Here is a 17,634-nt window from a genome sequence, read left to right as displayed (position 1 = left end):
GAGAGGGATGTGGAGAAAATGAAAAAGTAAATAGCAATTTATGAAAGTAACTATTTAATTACCATAAAGCCACAGTACACCCTTGAATAGTTCTGCAACACTGCAAAGCATTGTACAAGATAGTCACACATGAGGAAGATCATTTGGTCCATCTTAACCCATCCATCCAAGATCTAAAGTTCCAACAATTTTCCAAATGTACTTTTTCCATTCCCAGAACTATATTATGCTCTTCTATAATATTCTGTATCAAACGCTTCCTTTCCAGGATGAAAAGACTAAGTTCGCCCAGTCTTTCCTTAAAACTCAGACTGCTGACACTAGGGCTCAGCCTCATGGCTCCTCTCTGCACTCCCTCCAGTGCTAGAATGTCTTCCTTGTGTCTCAATGACCAGAACGGGACACATTACTCGAGGTGCGGTCTGCCCAGAGCACTGTACAGCATCACCAGTACTTCACCTGACCATATTCACCGTTTGAGTTACATAGTTCAACATTCACCTGTTGGAGCTATCCTTAGCCCCCTCCTATATATCTTCTATGTACTGCCCCTTGGCGACATCAACCGAAAACACGGTGTCAGTTTCCATATATACGTTGATGACACCCAGCTCTACCTCACTACCACTTCTGTCGACATCTCCACGGTCTCTAAATTGTCAAGACCGCTTGTCCGACATCCAGTACTGGATGAGCAGAAATTTAATTTAATTAGCAGTTTCCAGCATAATACAATTAAGAGGGAGGATTACTCCTCTCTGGCAGGAGTTATGATCCTCAAGACAGTTCAGCTCACCTCCAGCCACTCATTCGCCAGATTCTCTCTGCTGCCTGACGTTTTGCTACTAGCAGCAAAACATGAGCCTAGATGTTTCATTCAACATTATTTTAATGCTAGTGGTAGCCCACTTAAAATGAAAGGGGTAGCCGGCATTAAAATACTACCAATGGGAAAACCGACACTACAATCACCTAGTCACTATCCGCTGAAGGAGCGGGGCGGGGAGCAGGGGGTACATTAGAGGCAGGCGGAACATAAGAACATAAGAATTAGGAACAGGAGTAGGCCATCTAGCCCCTCGAGCCTCCTCCACCATTCAAAAAGATCATGGCTGATCTGGCCGAGGACTCAGCTCCACTTACCCGCCCGCTCCCCGTAACTCTTAATTCCCTTATTGGTTAAAAATCTATCTATCTGTGATTTGAATACATTCAATGAGCTAGCCTCAACTGCTTCCTTGGGCAGAGAATTCCACAGATTCACAACCCTCTGGGAGAAGAAATTCCTTCTCAACTCGGTTTTAAATTGGCTCCCCCGTATTTTGAGGCTCTGCCCCCTAGTTCTAGTCTCTCCGACCAGTGGAAACAACCTCTCCACCTCTATCTTGTCTATCCCTTTCATTATTTTAAATGTTTCTATAAGATCACCCCTCAATCCTTCTGAACTCCAACGAGTAAAGACCCAGTCTACTCAATCTATCATTATAAGGTAACCCCCTCATCTCCGGAATCAGCCTAGTGAATCGTCTCTGTACCCCCTCCAAAGCTAGTATATCCTTCCTTAAGTAAGTTGACCAACATTCCATTCGCCTTCCTGATTACCTGCTGCACCTGCAAACTAACTTTTTGGGATTCATGCACAAGGACCCCCAGGTCCCTCTGCACCGCAGCATGTTGTAATTTCTCCCCATTCAAATAATATTCCCTTTTACTGTTTTTTTTCCCCCCCCAAGGTGGATGACCTCACATTTTCCGACATTGTATTCCATCTGCCAAACCTTAGCCCATTCGCTTAACCTATCTAAATCTCTTTGCAGCCTCTCTGTGTCCTCTACACAACCCGCTTTCCCACTAATCTTTGTGTCATCTGCAAATTTTGTTACACTACACTCTGTCCCCTCTTCCAGGTCATCTATGTATATTGTAAACAGTTGTGGTCCCAGCACCGATCCCTGTGGCACACCACTAACCACCGATTTCCAACCCGAAAAGGACCCATTTATCCTGACTCTCTGCTTTCTGTTAGCCAGCCAATTCTCGATCCATGCTAATACATTTCCTCTGACTCCGCGTATCTTTATCTTCTGCAGTAACCGAATGCCTTTTGGAAATCTAAATACATCACATCCATCGGTACACCTCTATCCACCATGCTCGTTATATCCTCAAAGAATTCCAGTAAATTAGTTAAACATGATTTCCCCTTCATGAATCCACATTGCGTCTGCTTGATTGCACTATTCCTATCTAGATGTCCCGCTATTTCTTCCTTAATGATAGCTTCAAGCATTTTCCCCACTACAGATGTTAAATTAACCGGCCTATAGTTCCCTGCCTTTTGTCTGCCCCGCTTTTTTTTTTAAACAGAGGCGTTACATTAGCTGCTTTCCAATCCGCTAGTACCTCCCCAGAGTCCAGAGAATTTTGGTAGATTATAACGAATGCATCTGCTATAACTTCCGCCATCTCTTTTAATACCCTGGGATGCATTTCATCCGGACCAGGGGACTTGTCTACCTTGAGTCCCATTAGACTATTCAGCACTACCCCCCTAGTGATAGTAATTATCTCAAGGTCCTCCCTTCCCACATTCCCGTGACCAGCAATTTTTGGCATGGTTTTTGTGTTTTCCACTGTGAAGACCGAAGCAAAATAATTGTTTAAGGTCTCAGCCATTTCCACATTTCCCATTATTAAATCCCCTTCTCATCTTCTAAGGGACCAACATTTACTTTAGTCACTCTTTTCCGTTTTATATATCGGTAAAAGCTTTTACTATCTGTTTTTATATTTTGCGCAAGTTTACTTTTGTAATCTATCTTTCCTTTCTTTATTGCTTTCTTAGTCATTCTTTGCTGTCGTTTAAAATTTTCCAGTCTTCTAGTTTCCCACTAACCTTGGCCACCTTATACACATTGGTTTTTAATCTGATACTCTCCTTTATTTCCTTGGTTATGCACGGTTATGCTGGTTATCCCTTCTCTTACCGCCCTTTTTCACTGGAATATATTTTTGTTGAGCAATATGAAAGAGCCACTTAAAAGTCCTCCACTGTTCCTCAATTGTGCCACCGTTTAGTCTGTGTTCCCAGTCTACTTTAGCCAACTCTGCCCTCATCCCACTTTAGTCCCCTTTGTTTAAGCATAGTACGCTCATTTGAGACACTACTTCCTCACCCTCAATCTGTATTACAAATTCAACCATACTGTGATCACTCATTCCGAGAGGATCTTTTACTAGGAGATAGTTTATTATTCCTGTCTCATGACACAGGACCAGATCTAAGATAGCTTGCTCCCTTGTAGGTTCTGTAACATACTGTTCTAAGAAACAATCCCGTATGCATTCTATGAATTCCTCCTCAAGGCTACCCCGTGCGATTTGATTTGACCAATCGATATGTAGGTTAAAATCCCCCATGATTACTGCCATTCCTTTTTCACATGCCTCCATTATTCCCTTGATTATTGCCCGCCCCACCGTGAAGTTATTATTTGGGGGCCTATAAATTATGCCCACCAGTGACTTTTTCCCCTTACTATCTCTAATCTCCACCCACAATGATTCAACATTTTGTTCATTAGAGCCAATATCGTCTCTCACAACTGCCCTGATATCATCCTTTATTAACAGAGCTACCCCACCTCCTTTCCCTTCTTGTCTATCTTTCCGAATTGTCAGATACCCCTGTATGTTTAATTCCCAGTCTTGGCCACTCTGCAACCACGTTTCTGTAATGGCCATCAAATCATACCCATTTGTAATGATTTGTGCCGTCAACTCATTTACTTTATTTCGAATGCTGCGTGCGTTTAGGTAGAGTGTTTTAATACTAGTTTTTAAACCATGATTTTTAGTTTTGACCCCTCCAGCAGCCCCTTTATATTCATACATATTGTCCCTTCCTATCACCTTGTGGTTTACACTTACCCCAGTGCTACTCTGCTCTGTTGCCTCCTGCCTTTTGCATTCTTTCTTGGGGCCCTGTTCATCTGAGCTCTCACCCACTCTAACTAGCTCAGAGCCTTCTCCTGGGTTCCGAATACTCCTTGCATTGAGGCACCGAGCTTTCATGCTTGCCTTTTTATTACACTTTGACCCTTTAGAATTTTGCTGTAAAGTGGCCCTTTTTGTTTTTTGCCTTGGGTTTCTCTGCCCTCCACTTTTACTCATCTCCTTTCTGTCTTTTGCTTTTGTCTCCATTTTGTTTCCCTCTGTCTCCCTGCATTGGTTCCCATCCCCCTGCCATATTAGTTTAACTCCTCCCCAACAGCACTAGCAAACACTCCCCCTAGGATATTGGTTCCGGTCCTGCCCAGGTGCAGACTGTCCGGTTTGTACTGGTCCCACCTCCCCCAGAACCTGTTCCAATGCCCCAGGAATTTGAATCCCTCCCTGCTGCACCACTGCTCAAGCCACGTATTCATCTGAGCTAGCCTGCGATTCCTACTCTGACTAGCTTGTGGCACTGGTAGCAATCCCGAGATCACTACTTTTGAGGTCCTACGTTTTAATTTAGATCCCAGCTCCTTAAATTCGTCTCGTAGGACCTCATCCCTTTTTTTTTTACCTGTATCGTTGGTACCAATGTGCACCACTTGGGGTTGAGATGGCTCTATCTAGTATGACACTCCTGGCAATGAAACGCTGGAATGGGAGTGAAGCAATCATACTTGGCAATTTCTTGAGAGCTAGGCAGTACTCGAGTGTACCGCTGATTGAACAGCCAGCCTGGCTCATTAATGGAACCTGGAAGGGTGCACCTGTTATTGAGGCTTGGCTTCATCCCACTCGACTCCAAGATATCTTGCAAGCTAATGCCCCAGTAGTTCTGGCCCAATAAGCAGTAGCAAACTTGCACGTCTCTGCGCAGGTAAGCTGCATGTCTTTAGCTGATTAATCTCCCGACAGCATCCATGCGCATACACAAGGGATCCCCATGACTCAGTTGTTACCAGCCAACCTCTCCCTAAATTTTCCAGAATTGGGTAATTGATATCAGAAAACAAGACTGGATTTCTCAGTAGCTTGGTTTGAAAACTCTTCATATACTGTGTTTCTGCATGTGTCAGATATCTGGCTGACCAAAATAATATTAAATAATCTATATTGTGTGAAAGGATAGCCGACAGTGATAGGGATTTCAATAAACACTGGAGCTGCACCGTTATTAGGCTGGTACATTAATGTCAGTAAGGTTTATAATCAACATCATCTGTTTACACACTCTGTGCAGTGTGTCAGAGATGCTTTATAAAATCAGGACTAGGCTCAATCATGGAAACATTGACCTTCAGTTGTACTGTTCCCTTTAAGCTGCATGGCCATACAGCACTCCGGAGCTCCTGGAAAAATGGATATAGAAAACTCAAAATAAAAACTGAAACAAGTCGGGGGGGGGTCGAAAGAGAAAGTATTACAGTTCTAACTAAGCAGTCCTTGATTTTCTTAAAAAAGCCATTAAACAGGGTCCAATTTAAACTTTGCTCTACAATTTTTCAGCTTTTCAATCCATCTTATTATCTTTGAAACTGCTTTCACGGGTTTAACCAAGTTCTTTTTAACTCGCTCTCGATTCCCACATCCCCATTTTCAGCTATATTCCCTTGCCCCTCTTCTCCCTCCATCGGTACGGCTACACCATGCTCAACCAAGCCCATCAGCTGCTCCCAAGCCCCTGCTACTTTTAAGTAGCCTTCCGGGCTGACTCTCAGAGATTTGCTCCTTCTTCATGGAGAGAAGTGCTCCACCATAAGGATATAACTGAAACTGGGAACTCATCAGGTAGGGAACTGCAGCCATGAACCAGCATCGTGTCACTTCCGGATACACTTCGTCGTAAATTATATTATTGCAAAGAAAACTGCTACTTTTGGCTCAGTGGTGCACTTCTTTGGTCTATTGGTCAAGTGTCAGCTGTAGCTCAGTGGGTGGTAGCACCCTCGCCTCAGGAATCTGAAGGTTGCGAGTTCAAGTCTCACTTCAGAGACTGGAGCACAAAAAAAACTAGGCCGACACTCCAGTGCAGAGGGAATGCTGCACTGTCAGAGGTGCCGTCTTGCGGATGAGACGTGAAACCAAGGCTCGTCTGTGCTCTCAGGTGGGTGTTAAAGATCCGATAGCCACTATTTCGAAGAGGAGCAGGGGAGTTATCCCCAGTGTCCTGATTTATCCCCATCACTAAAACAGCTGATCTGCCCATTATCACATAGCTATTTGTGGGAGCTTGCTGTGCACAAATTGGGCACCACGTTTCTTACATTACAACAATGACACTTCAAAAAGTATTTAATTGGCTGTAAAGCGCTTTGGGACATCCAGTCGTCATGAAAGGCACTATATAAACGTAAGTCTGTTTTTTTTTATTAGCTGATTGTTCCACGGAACAGGAGTCACCCCCACCGCTCATCACATGGTGAACTCTACACTTGTGCTAAGCCCTTGTTAAAAACCAAAGGGCATGTTTTACCAGAGGACACTCCGGTTATGGAGTAGCAACCACTGCAGAGTACCAAAAACAGATTACCCGCCTGCCTTCTACTGTGACAATGGCGTAGACTGAAAGGGCCTCAAATACACCGGGAGAAAAATAATATTGCGCAAGACTAAAATCAAAATTGTTTTTGAGCAATCCAGAAAAGCTTTCTGGCAAGTTAAAATCTTTTAAAAAATTTTACTGATGAATTTAATATATTTTAAAACTGAAAACAAAGAAAAAAAGAACAGGATGGGTAGTTGCTACGCCTCAAATGCCGTTAGACCTTGGCTCCCGGGTTTGTCGTCAGATTTACAACACACATCATCTTAGAACAATTGCATGCACAAATCTTGGCAGTGGACTGCGATACAATAGGAAGAGTCCAGCAAGCTGATGATAAATTCTCAATGAAACTTCCTTTCATATCAGACAGTGTGACTGCCTGTCGGCTCCAATCGCTACAATTTTGTCAGTGTCTTAATCCCAATACACAGCAAGATTTTGCCTTTCAATTTAGAGCAAGGACATTTTTAAAGTTTGTCTGTGAACTTTGCCTTGAACTTATTGTTCTCTGATCTCTTGCACAATACAGGCACTGCAGCCTCCATGAAGTCTGCTGCCACATCCAAATGGAAAGTTTAAAAATACTTTGCTTTTATAAAAATGATGTGTTGATCGTATCTATGGTCATGAAAATACAATACTGATATGCCAGAGCCTTCATTCGGCTTATTTAGCAAATTGGTTCGAATACACGAAAGCCAAAAAATATAATTTAAGCAAAAGCTCCTCAATCGTCACCTCAAATTGCTACAACTACTAACAGACTTGTAGCCAATAGTACTTCACCCTACCTCAAAATACACTGCTTTGACACAATGCAAGCTCCGAAGGTCACAAGTCTATAACCCAAGTGTACAGCTTTGTGCTTGCCTTAATTTAAGTGGACATACTGTGGAACCACCATTGTTCAGTCATTTTCGCAGGAAAAAGAAATGCCAGAGGTATTGAATAACTGCACAACTTCCTTTTGTCGTTTGTATTTCATCTTTTTTGGCGCATAAAAATGCAGAGTGCTTCTTTCGTTGCTTGTTCCGAGGGTATTGCTGTATGTGAAGAATTCAAATTACCTGCCAATTTCAATTACCCACCAAACATGGCAGATAATATAGAAACATAGAAACATAGAAAATAGGTGCAGGAGCAGGCCATTCAGCCCTTCTAGCCTGCACCGCCATTCAACGAGTTCATGGCTGAACATGAAACTTCAGTACCCACTTCCTGCTTTCACGCCATACCCCTTGATCCCCGAGTAGTAAGGACTTCATCTAACTCCCTTTTGAATATATTTAGTGAATTGGCCTCAACTACTTCCTGTGGTAGAGAATTCCACAGGTTCACCACTCTCTGGGTGAAGAAGTTTCTCCTTATCTCGGTCCTAAATGGCTTACCCCTTATCCTTAGACTGTGACCCCTGGTTCTGGACTTCCCCAACATTGGGAACATTCTTCCTGCATCCAACCTGTCCAAACCCGTCAGAATCTTAAACGTTTCTATGAGGTCCCCTCTCACTCTTCTGAACTCCAGTGAATACAAGCCCAGTTGATTCAGTCTTTCTTGATAGGTCAGTCCCACCATCCCGGGAATCAGTCTGGTGAATCTTCGCTGCACTCCCTCAACAGCAAGTATGTCCTTCCTCAAGTTAGGAGACCAAAACTGTACACAATACTCCAGGTGTGGCCTCACCAAAGCCCTGTACAACTGTAGCAACACCTCCCTGCCCCTGTACTCAAATCCCCTCGCTATGAGGGCCAACATGCCATTTGCTTTCTTAACCGCCTGCTGTACCTGCATGCCAACCTTCAATGACTGATGTACCATGACACCCAGGTCTCGTTGCACCTTCCCTTTTCCTAATCTGTCACCATTCAGATAATAGTCTGTCTCTCTGTTTTTACCACCAAAGTGGATAACCTCACATTTATCCACATTATACTTCATCTGCCACGCATTTGCCCACTCACCTAACCTATCCAAGTCACTCTGTAGCCTCATAGCATCCTCCTCGCAGCTCACACTGCCACCCAACTTAGTGTCATCCGCAAATTTGGAGATACTACATTTAATCCCCTCGTCTAAATCATTAATGTACAATGTAAACAGCTGGGGCCCCAGCACAGAACCCTGCGGTACCCCACTAGTCACTGCCTGCCATTCCGAAAAGTACCCATTTACTCCTACTCTTTGCTTCCTGTCTGACAACCAGTTCTCAATCCACGTCAGCACACTACCCCCAATCCCATGTGCTTTAACTTTGCACATTAATCTCCTGTGTGGGACCTTGTCGAAAGCCTTCTGAAAGTCCAAATATACCACATCAACTGGTACTCCTTTGTCCACTTTATTGGAAACATCCTCAAAAAATTCCAGAAGATTTGTCAAGCATGATCTCCCTTTTACAAATCCATGCTGACTTGGACCTATCATGTCACCATTTTCCAAATGCGCTGCTATGACATCCTTAATAATTGATTCCATCATTTTACCCACTACTGAGGTCAGGCTGACCGGTCTATAATTCCCTGCTTTCTCTCTCCCTCCTTTTTTAAAAAGTGGGGTTACATTGGCTACCCTCCACTCGATAGGAACTGATCCAGAGTCAATGGAATGTTGGAAAATAACTGTCAATGCATCCGCTATTTCCAAGGCCACCTCCTTAAGTACTCTGGGATGCAGTCCATCAGGCCCTGGGGATTTATCGGCCTTCAATCCCATCAATTTCCCCAACACAATTTCCCGACTAATAAAGATTTCCCTCAGTTCCTCCTCCTTAATAGACCCTCTGACCACTTTTATATCCGGAAGGTTGTTTGTGTCCTCCTTAGTGAATACTGAACCAAAGTACTTGTTCAATTGGTCTGCCATTTCTTTGTTCCCCGTTATGACTTCCCCTGATTCTGACTGCAGGGGACCTACGTTTGTCTTTACTAACCTCTTTCTCTTTACATACCTATAGAAACTTTTGCAATCCGCCTTAATGTTCCCTGCAAGCTTCTTCTCGTACTCCATTTTCCCTACCCTAATCAAACCCTTTGTCCTCCTCTGCTGAGTTCTAAATTTCTCCCAGTCCCCAGGTTCGCTGCTATTTCTGGCCAATTTGTATGCCACCTCCTTGGCTTTAATACTATCCCTGATTTCCCTAGATAGCCACGGTTGAGCCACCTTCCCTTTTTTATTTTTACGCCAGACAGGAATGTACAATTGTTGTAATTCATCCATGCGTTCTCTAAATGTCTGCCATTGCCCATCCACAGTCAACCCCTTAAGTATCATTAGCCAATCTATCTTAGCCAATTCATGCCTCATACCTTCAAAGTTACCCTTCTTTAAGTTCTGGACCATGGTCTCTGAATTAACTGTTTCATTCTCCATCCTAATGCAGAATTCCACCATATTATGGTCACTCTTCCCCAAGGGGCCTCGCACAATGAGATTGCTAATTAATCCTCTCTCATTACACAACACCCAGTCTAAGATGGCCTCCCCCCTAGTTGGTTCCTCGACATATTGGTCTAGAAAACCATCCCTTATGCATTCCAGGAAATCTTCCTCCACCGTATTGCTTCCAGTTTGGCTAGCCCAATCTATGTGCATATTAAAGTCACCCATTATAACTGCTGTACCTTTATTGCATGCACTCCTAATTTCCTGTTTGATGCCCTCCCCAACATCACTACTACTGTTTGGAGGTCTGTACACAACTCCCACTAACGATTTTTGCCCTTTAGTGTTCTGCAGCTCTACCCATATAGATTCCACATCATCCAAGCTAATGTCTTTCCTAACTATTGCATTAATCTCCTCTTTAACCAGCAATGCTACCCCACCTCCTTTTCCTTTTATTCTATCCTTCCTGAATGTTGAATACCCCTGGATGTTGTGTTCCCAGCCCTGATCATCCTGGAGCCACGTCTCCGTAATCCCAATCACAACATATTTGTTAACATCTATTTGCACAATTAATTCATCCACCTTATTGCGGATACTCCTTGCATTAAGACACAAAGCCTTCAGGCTTGCTTTTTTAACACCCTTTGTCCTTTTAGAATTTTGCTGTACAGTGGCCCTTTTTGTTCTTTGCCTTGGGTTTCTCTGCCCTCCACTTTTCCTCATCTCCTTTCTGTCTTTTGCTTTTGCCTCCTTTTTGTCTCCCTCTGTCTCCCTGTATAGGTTCCCATCCCCCTGCAATATTAGTTTAACTCCTCCCCAACAGCACTAGCAAACACTCCCCCTAGGACATTGGTTCCGGACCTGCCCAGGTGCAGACCGTCCGGTTTGTACTGGTCCCACCTCCCCCAGAACCGGTTCCAATGCCCCAAGAATTTGAATCCCTCCCTGCTGCACCACTGCTCAAGCCATGTATTCATCTGCGCTATCCTGCGATTCCTACTCTGACTAGCACGTGGCACTGGTAGCAATCCCGAGATTACTACTTTTGAGGTCCTACTTTTTAATTTAGCTCCTAGCTCCTTAAATTCTTTTCGTAGGACCTCATCCCTTTTTTTACCTATGTCGTTGGTACCAATGTGCACCACGACAACTGGCTGTTCTCCCTCCCATTTCAGAATGTCCTGCACCCGCTCCGAGACATCCTTGACCCTTGCACCAGGGAGGCAACATACCATCCTGGAGTCTCGGTTGCGTCCGCAGAAACGCCTATCTATTCCCCTCACCATCGAATCCCCTATCACTATCGCGCTCCCACTCTTTTTCCTGCCCTCCTTTGCAGCAGAGCCACCTACGGTGCCATGAACTTGGCTGCTGCTGCCCTCCCCTGATGAGTCATCCTCCCCAACAGTACTCAAAGCAGTGTATCTGTTTTGCAGGGGGATGACCACAGGGGACTCCTGCACTATCTTTCTTGCACTGCTCTTCCTGTTGGGCTCCACTGTAGCAGGAAAATTTCACATCACCATTTTATTTTACTAAATTTGCAACATTACACGACACCTTTGCCCCCACCTCCATTTGTAGATCTTTTTCGCCAATAAAGAGCACATTATAATTTAAATATGCAGCAAAAATTATACAAGAGTCCACCAGAGCAAGAAAAACTCATCAGCGTTTCGAAGCAGAACACGGTAAGCCGAGTGGTTTCAGTGGCCACACGGACTAATGGCAGGTGGGAGACACAGCAAGGTTATTATTACTACTGCAAGATTAGGGTGCAAGGGTACAAGAGCATGAAAACAAACTTACCCATTTCAGTTTCTGTATTTAGTTGCAAAGGACTTTTAATTCCTTTAAATAAAAATACAAAAGTGTGAAAAATTACCACTTAATTTTTGATATTATGTTGACATTTTGACAAAAAATAAGAAACCTTCAAAAATGACCTCGTAATTCAAGTTACAACATGAGGACTCCCAAGTTTGAAGTCAGCTTCCAGATGATTGAATTTGCCTGCATTCACAACCCCACCAATAGTCAATGACCCTGAGCCAGCCAACTATAACCAACAGCCCACAGCCAGTCCATAGTCACGAATGCCCCATCCACCAGACTATGGATACCGACTCCCCGGCTCAACAATTCTCAGCTGAGCAGCTTCTTGATGAAACCTGCCAATATGGAGATGAACAGTCCAGCCTTTCTAAATACCTTCTTGCCTGTGGCATTGTTAAAACCCATCCACATTCCAGCTGAAGAAATAAAGTGTGCTGGTGGAGAATAGCAATGGTCGCAACCAATCACTGAATGACAGACTGACTTGGAATTAACTTGAAGATTAAATCGATCAATGGAGCAATTACAGTTTAAGTTTGATCTTGTACTCACCACATGCCCATAGATGCGAGCACATGCAACAGGGATTGCTGGACAGCAATGAGCAGCAAGATACCTGGCCATGTTCTACTCCCTAGTCCAAGATATTACAAAGTATCACGTGCACGGCTACCCCACTGCGACTAAGTAACTCACTACAAACTAGGGATCACCACATCAGATAGTACAAATAGCTACTGAGCCACTGCATTAGTGTCTTTCTGTTGCCAGACTCTAAAGTTTCCAAATTTCGCACATTATTGAATCTGATCAACGGTAAATTTCCGGATTCATGATAATTTGACTAAAAGAATGAAAGTACAATAACTATCCGCTTGTAAAAACCTAGTGAATAACCGACTACTAGATGTCCCATTTCAGATGCCCCAACCATGGCAGACTCGATGTCATCTTACAACTCTTTGGGGGGGGGGGGGGGGAGAATAAAATAAACATTACATCAAGTGCCCCCCGATCTGGGGGACACTCCAGACACTTAACTGCCCCCTTTTTAAAAATGTTTTTTGTTTTTTGTGATTTTTTGGGGGGACATTAAAACCATATATTTTACAAGTGCCCCCTATAAAAGGGGAGGGGGACACTAAAAATCCGGCAATTAAAACAAATTAAACTTTAAAACATATAAAATCAAATTAAAATTTGGTTGCTGGGGGTAACGATGCACTCCTGTCCCTCCGGCGCCCACCTCTCGCGGAAGGCCGCGATGCAGAATGATGCAGAACCTGCCAACTACAATCAACGCGGGCACCACGTGCTCCATTTCCAGGGACACCCTGGCGCGGATGAGAGGCAGGCAGTCGGGCTGAACGACCCCCTCGACCGCCCGCTGCCTGGACCGGCTGATGGCACCCTTGGCCGTGCCCAGGAGCAGTCCTATGAGGAGGCCCTCGGACCTACCCGCTCCCCTCTGCACAGGGTGCCCAAAGATCAGGAGTGTGGGACGTCACCTTACAACCACTGATCTCCACACACCAGCCTCTAATTGCCACAACCCTATGTCAGCCCTGAGTCATCAATGATGCAGAACCTGCCAACTACAATCAATACCCCAAATCCAGTCCACAGCCTCCAATGCCCTGGTCACCAGATAACAAATACGGATTCCCCAGCTACCAACCCATGGATACCAACACCTTGGTTGTTAGTTAAACAGGCACAGAAGTCCCAGCTGTTGGCTACCAATGACTCAGCCAAAAGTTCGCTGCCACCAGAGCCCCAGTTGTGAGCCCTGCCAACCCACCGCCACACCCGGCTGTCAGCCATTCCCACCGGAGCCCAGCCTGCCTGCCCTTCCAATCCTACCGGAGCCCAGGTTGCCAGCCATAACCTCCAGAGCCCAGGCTGCCAGCCATAACCTCCAGATTCCAGGTTGCCAGCCATAACCTCCAGAGCCCAGGCTGCCAGCAATAACCTCCAGAGCCTAGATTCTTAGCTATTCCCAGAGCCACAGGCTGCCAAACATTCCCAGAGCCCATCAATTCCCAAAACCCAGGCTGCCAACTATTCCCACCAGAGCCCAGAGTGCCAGCCATTCCCAGAGAGACTACCGGCTAGTCCCAGAGCCTGGGCTGCCAGCCATTCCCACAGAGCCCAGCCATTCCCACAGAGCCCAGGGCTGCCAGCCATTCCCACAGAGCCCAGGGCTACCAACCATTCCCACAGAGCCCAGGGCTACCAACCATTCCCAGAGCTCAGACTGCCGGCTAGTCCCAGAGCCCGGGCTGCCAGCCATTCCCACAGAGCCCAGACAATCAGCGAGGTGTAAACGCCAAGTTGGTGCCGGTCAGGTCCTGAAGCAGTTCATTGAGTGAAAGACAAGCGCCGCGCAGCCAGCGCTCACCTCCCAGGCCCTGGCAGCGGGCCCCGCTCTCCCTCCCGGGGCCGGTGCGGGGCTTCTATTACTCGATCCGCTCTTTTCCCGGTGGTTTTTTTTTGAGGTGGGGGGGGGGGGGGGGGGATTATTCCCCCCCCCCCGAATAAACACGTTCCCACACACACAGCCCCGCCGGAAGTGGCGCCACACGCCGGCCGGAAGAGGCGCGACGTCTCCCCGGCTCGGAAATTCAACGTGCTCATTTTGCGCCAATACTTGGGACAAAGAAAGAAATAACTTGCACCGAAAGTCATGTTTGTTTTGTTTTTTTTTAAAAAAATGAAGCACATAAAATACCTTAAGGTTGAGGGACGCGGCAGACCGACGCCATTTTGCGGAGGGTGAGCGTGTGCACCTCCGGTCAGGGTCCGGCGGGGCACGCAGGGTGGGGGGGGAAGGATCCGCCCCCGCGCGCGTGTGTCCCACCGGAGGAGGCCCGCCCTGATAACCGCGTCACACTGCGGCTCCCCGCCCAGGCCAGCCTGGAGACAACAACAGCAGCGGCCGAGCCAGCCACTGATTTCTACAGTGCGAGTAAGTGAGAAAGAACTACCATGCCAGTAAGTGAGCAATAAAGGAAAAAAAAAACTATGCACGCCAAATGCTGGGAACACTCAGCGGCTGAAGGAGCCAGTCGACCGTTGGTCAGGAATGTTCTCGATGCCAGACCCCAGTTGCTGTGCTGTCTTCACCGTTTAGCTAACGGCCGGTGGCTCCGGTGTCATAAGAAATAGGAGCAGGAGTAGGCCATTTGTCCCCTCGAGCCTGCTCCTCCGTTCAATGGCTGATCTGATCATGGACTCCGCTCCACTTCCCTGCCTGCTCCCCATAACTAACCCTTTACTTTCTTATCTCTCAAAAATCTTGTCTATCTCCGCCTTAAATATATTCAATGCCCAGCCTCCACAGCTCTCCACGGCAGAGAATTTCACAGATTTACAACCCTCTGAGAGAAGAAATTCCTCCTCATCTCAGTTTTAAATGGGCAGCCCCTTATTCTGAGTCTATGCCCCCCCCTAGTTTTAGTTTACCCTATCAGTGGAAATATTCTCTCTGCATCCATCTTGTCGAGCCCCTTCATTAGAAACATAGAAAATAGGTGCAGGAGTAAGCCATTCGGCCCTTTGAGCCTGCACCACCATTCAGTATGATCATAAACTTATATGTTTCGATAAGATCACCTCTCATTCTTCTGAATTCCAATGAGTATAGGCCCAATCTACTCAACCTATTTTCATAAGTTACTGATATTTCTTAACTAGTTTTCCCCCTCTGCCTCTGCACCGAATGACTTTTCATCCTCGGTGATTTCAGCCTCCATCTAAATTCATCACGCTCTCCTCTGAGTTCACTAGCCTCCTATGCTCCCTTAATCGCTCCCTTAATCTCTCCCTCCATGTAAACTCACCAACCCATATTCACGGCCACCCCCTTCCATCTCTCGTGTCCTTGCTACTTCCATCGTGTCAATCACAGATAAGGCCATCTCTGAGCACTTTCTCGTATCGCTCTCCACCCACATCCCCTTTCCACGCCCCCGTCCCTTACCTCCTTTTGTGTCCACACCAGAAAAAACTTTCTCCTGACTCTCTTACAACTGCACATGAACTCCCAACTGTCCAGTCTTTGACCCTCCATTCACCATGACATTTCTGCAGCTACCGATATGCTTAATCACACCCTCACCACCACCTTTGATGCCCTAGTCCCTGTTAAAACAATTATTCTCTCTCACCCTGGCCATTCTCCCTGGTATAACCCTGATCTTCGCTCCCTTAAGTCCAAGGGACACAGACTTGAACAGATATGGCAGACAATGGTTTAGCCATTCACCGCCAGATCTGGCTGGACCACATAAAGCACAATCGGGTCCTGCTCCCGTCTGCCAAAATCGGGCATTATTCTAGAATCATTCTGGAATGTAAAGATAAACCCCGGCTTCTATTCTCCACTGCAAACCGCCTTTTTAAACCTCTCTCCCCAGTCTCTACCCTCACCTCCGACAATGTGTGAGGAGCGCATGGACGTCTTTGTCTCTAAGATTGAGACCATCCATTCGGCCTCCTCTGCCTCTTCCCTTCCTTCCCCTAGCTCACCGGGACAAACTTCCTCTAAGGATCCCCCTGCCCTAGCCCTGACCTCACATCTTTCTCCAGCTTTTCACCAATCTCCCCTCATGACCTTTCCGAGCTCATCCTGTCCATGAGACCCACTTCCTGCTCCCTTGACCCTATTCCCACCAAAATGCTGACCACCCAACTTTTCTGGCTCCCATGTTCGCCGACATTGTTAACGGTTCTCTCTCCTCGGGTACTGTCCCCCTCCCTCAAATCTGTTGGCATCACCCCTCTCAAAAAAACAACCCTTGACCCCTCCGTCCTTGCAAACTACCACCCCATCTCCAACCAACCTTTCCTCTCCAAAGTCCTTGAACGTGTTGCCGACTCCCAAATCTGTGCCCATCTTTCCCACAATTCCGTGTTTGAATCCCTCCAATCCGGTTTCCACGCCTGCCACAGTACCGAAAAGACTCTCATCAAAGCCACAAATGACATCCTTTGCGACTGTGACAAAGGCAAACTATCCCTCTTCGACCTCTTGACTTGTCTGCAGCCTTTGACACAGTTGACCACTCTACCCTTTTCCAAGGTGTCTCCACTGGCATCCAGCTGGGTGGGACTGCATTTGCCTGGTTCCATTCTTACCTATCTAACCATAGCCAGAGAATCACCTGCAATGGTTTTTCTTCCTGCCCCTCCATCATTACCTCTGGTGTCCCTCAAGGATCTATTCTTGGTCCCTCCTATTTCTCATCTACATGCTGCCCCTTGGCGACATCATCCAGAAACACAGCATCAGTTTCCACATATACGCTGATGATACCTAGCTCTACCTCACTACCACTTATCTCGACCCCTTCACAGTCTCTAAATTGTCAGACTGCTTGTCCGACATACAGTTCTGGATGAGCAGAAATTTTCTCCAATTGAATATTAGGAAGACCGAAGCCATTGTTTTCAGTCCCCGCCACAAACTGCGTTCCCTAGCCACTGACTCCATCCCTCTCCCCAACTTCTATCTGCGGCTGAACCAGACAGTTCGCAACCTTGGTGTCACATTTGACCCTGAAATAAGCTTTTGACCACACGCAACATAACTAAGACCAGCTATTTCCACCTCCGTAACATCGCCCGTCTCTGCCCCTGCCTCAGCTCATCCACTGCTGAAACCCTCATCAATGCCTTTGCTACTTCTAGACTTGACTATTCCAAAGCACTCCTGGCTGGCCTCCCACATTCTACCCTACGTAAACTAGAGGTGATCCAAAACTCAGCTGCCTGTGTCCTAATGTGCACCAAGTCCCGCTCACCCATCACCCCTGTGCAAAGCTGACCTACATTGGCTTCCGGTTAAGCAATGCATTGATTTCAAAATT

The 17,634-nt window shown here is 46.1% G+C and overlaps 3 protein-coding genes across 10 annotated transcripts in view; 1 reads left to right on the top strand and 2 right to left on the bottom strand.

Moving 5' to 3' along the window:
• LOC139233187 (volume-regulated anion channel subunit LRRC8D-like) overlaps positions 1-14,209 on the bottom strand; it is a 69,769-nt gene extending 55,560 nt beyond the window's left edge. Inside the window, exons 1-2 of the mRNA XM_070863819.1 lie at positions 14,166-14,209; positions 11,738-11,779 (exon numbers count right to left, since the gene is read on the bottom strand). The gene's annotated coding sequence lies outside the window, so the exon portion shown is untranslated. The remainder of the gene's footprint in view (positions 1-11,737; positions 11,780-14,165) is intronic.
• The window catches only part of LOC139233189 (volume-regulated anion channel subunit LRRC8A), a 50,795-nt gene extending 36,217 nt beyond the window's left edge, over positions 1-14,578 (bottom strand). Inside the window, exons 1-2 of one of the 4 annotated variants that reach the window (XM_070863824.1) lie at positions 14,496-14,538; positions 11,738-11,779 (exon numbers count right to left, since the gene is read on the bottom strand). The gene's annotated coding sequence lies outside the window, so the exon portion shown is untranslated. Of the gene's footprint in view, positions 1-11,737; positions 11,780-14,165; positions 14,241-14,495 lie in introns of those variants that run through there. The other 3 variants (XM_070863822.1, XM_070863825.1, XM_070863823.1) reach the window with 3 other exon arrangements.
• LOC139233191 (kynurenine--oxoglutarate transaminase 1-like) overlaps positions 14,575-17,634 on the top strand; it is a 74,598-nt gene continuing 71,538 nt past the window's right edge. For 3 of the 5 annotated variants that reach the window (XM_070863831.1, XM_070863832.1, XM_070863828.1), the window contains exon 1: positions 14,575-14,758. The gene's annotated coding sequence lies outside the window, so the exon portion shown is untranslated. The remainder of the gene's footprint in view (positions 14,759-17,634) is intronic. The other 2 variants (XM_070863829.1, XM_070863827.1) reach the window with 1 other exon arrangement.

This window comes from Pristiophorus japonicus, chromosome 20 (assembly GCF_044704955.1).
Source record: "Pristiophorus japonicus isolate sPriJap1 chromosome 20, sPriJap1.hap1, whole genome shotgun sequence".
NCBI lineage: Eukaryota > Metazoa > Chordata > Chondrichthyes > Pristiophoridae > Pristiophorus > Pristiophorus japonicus.
The sequence above is the reverse complement of the archived record's forward strand: the minus strand, read 5'-3'. Positions and strand labels throughout refer to the sequence as shown.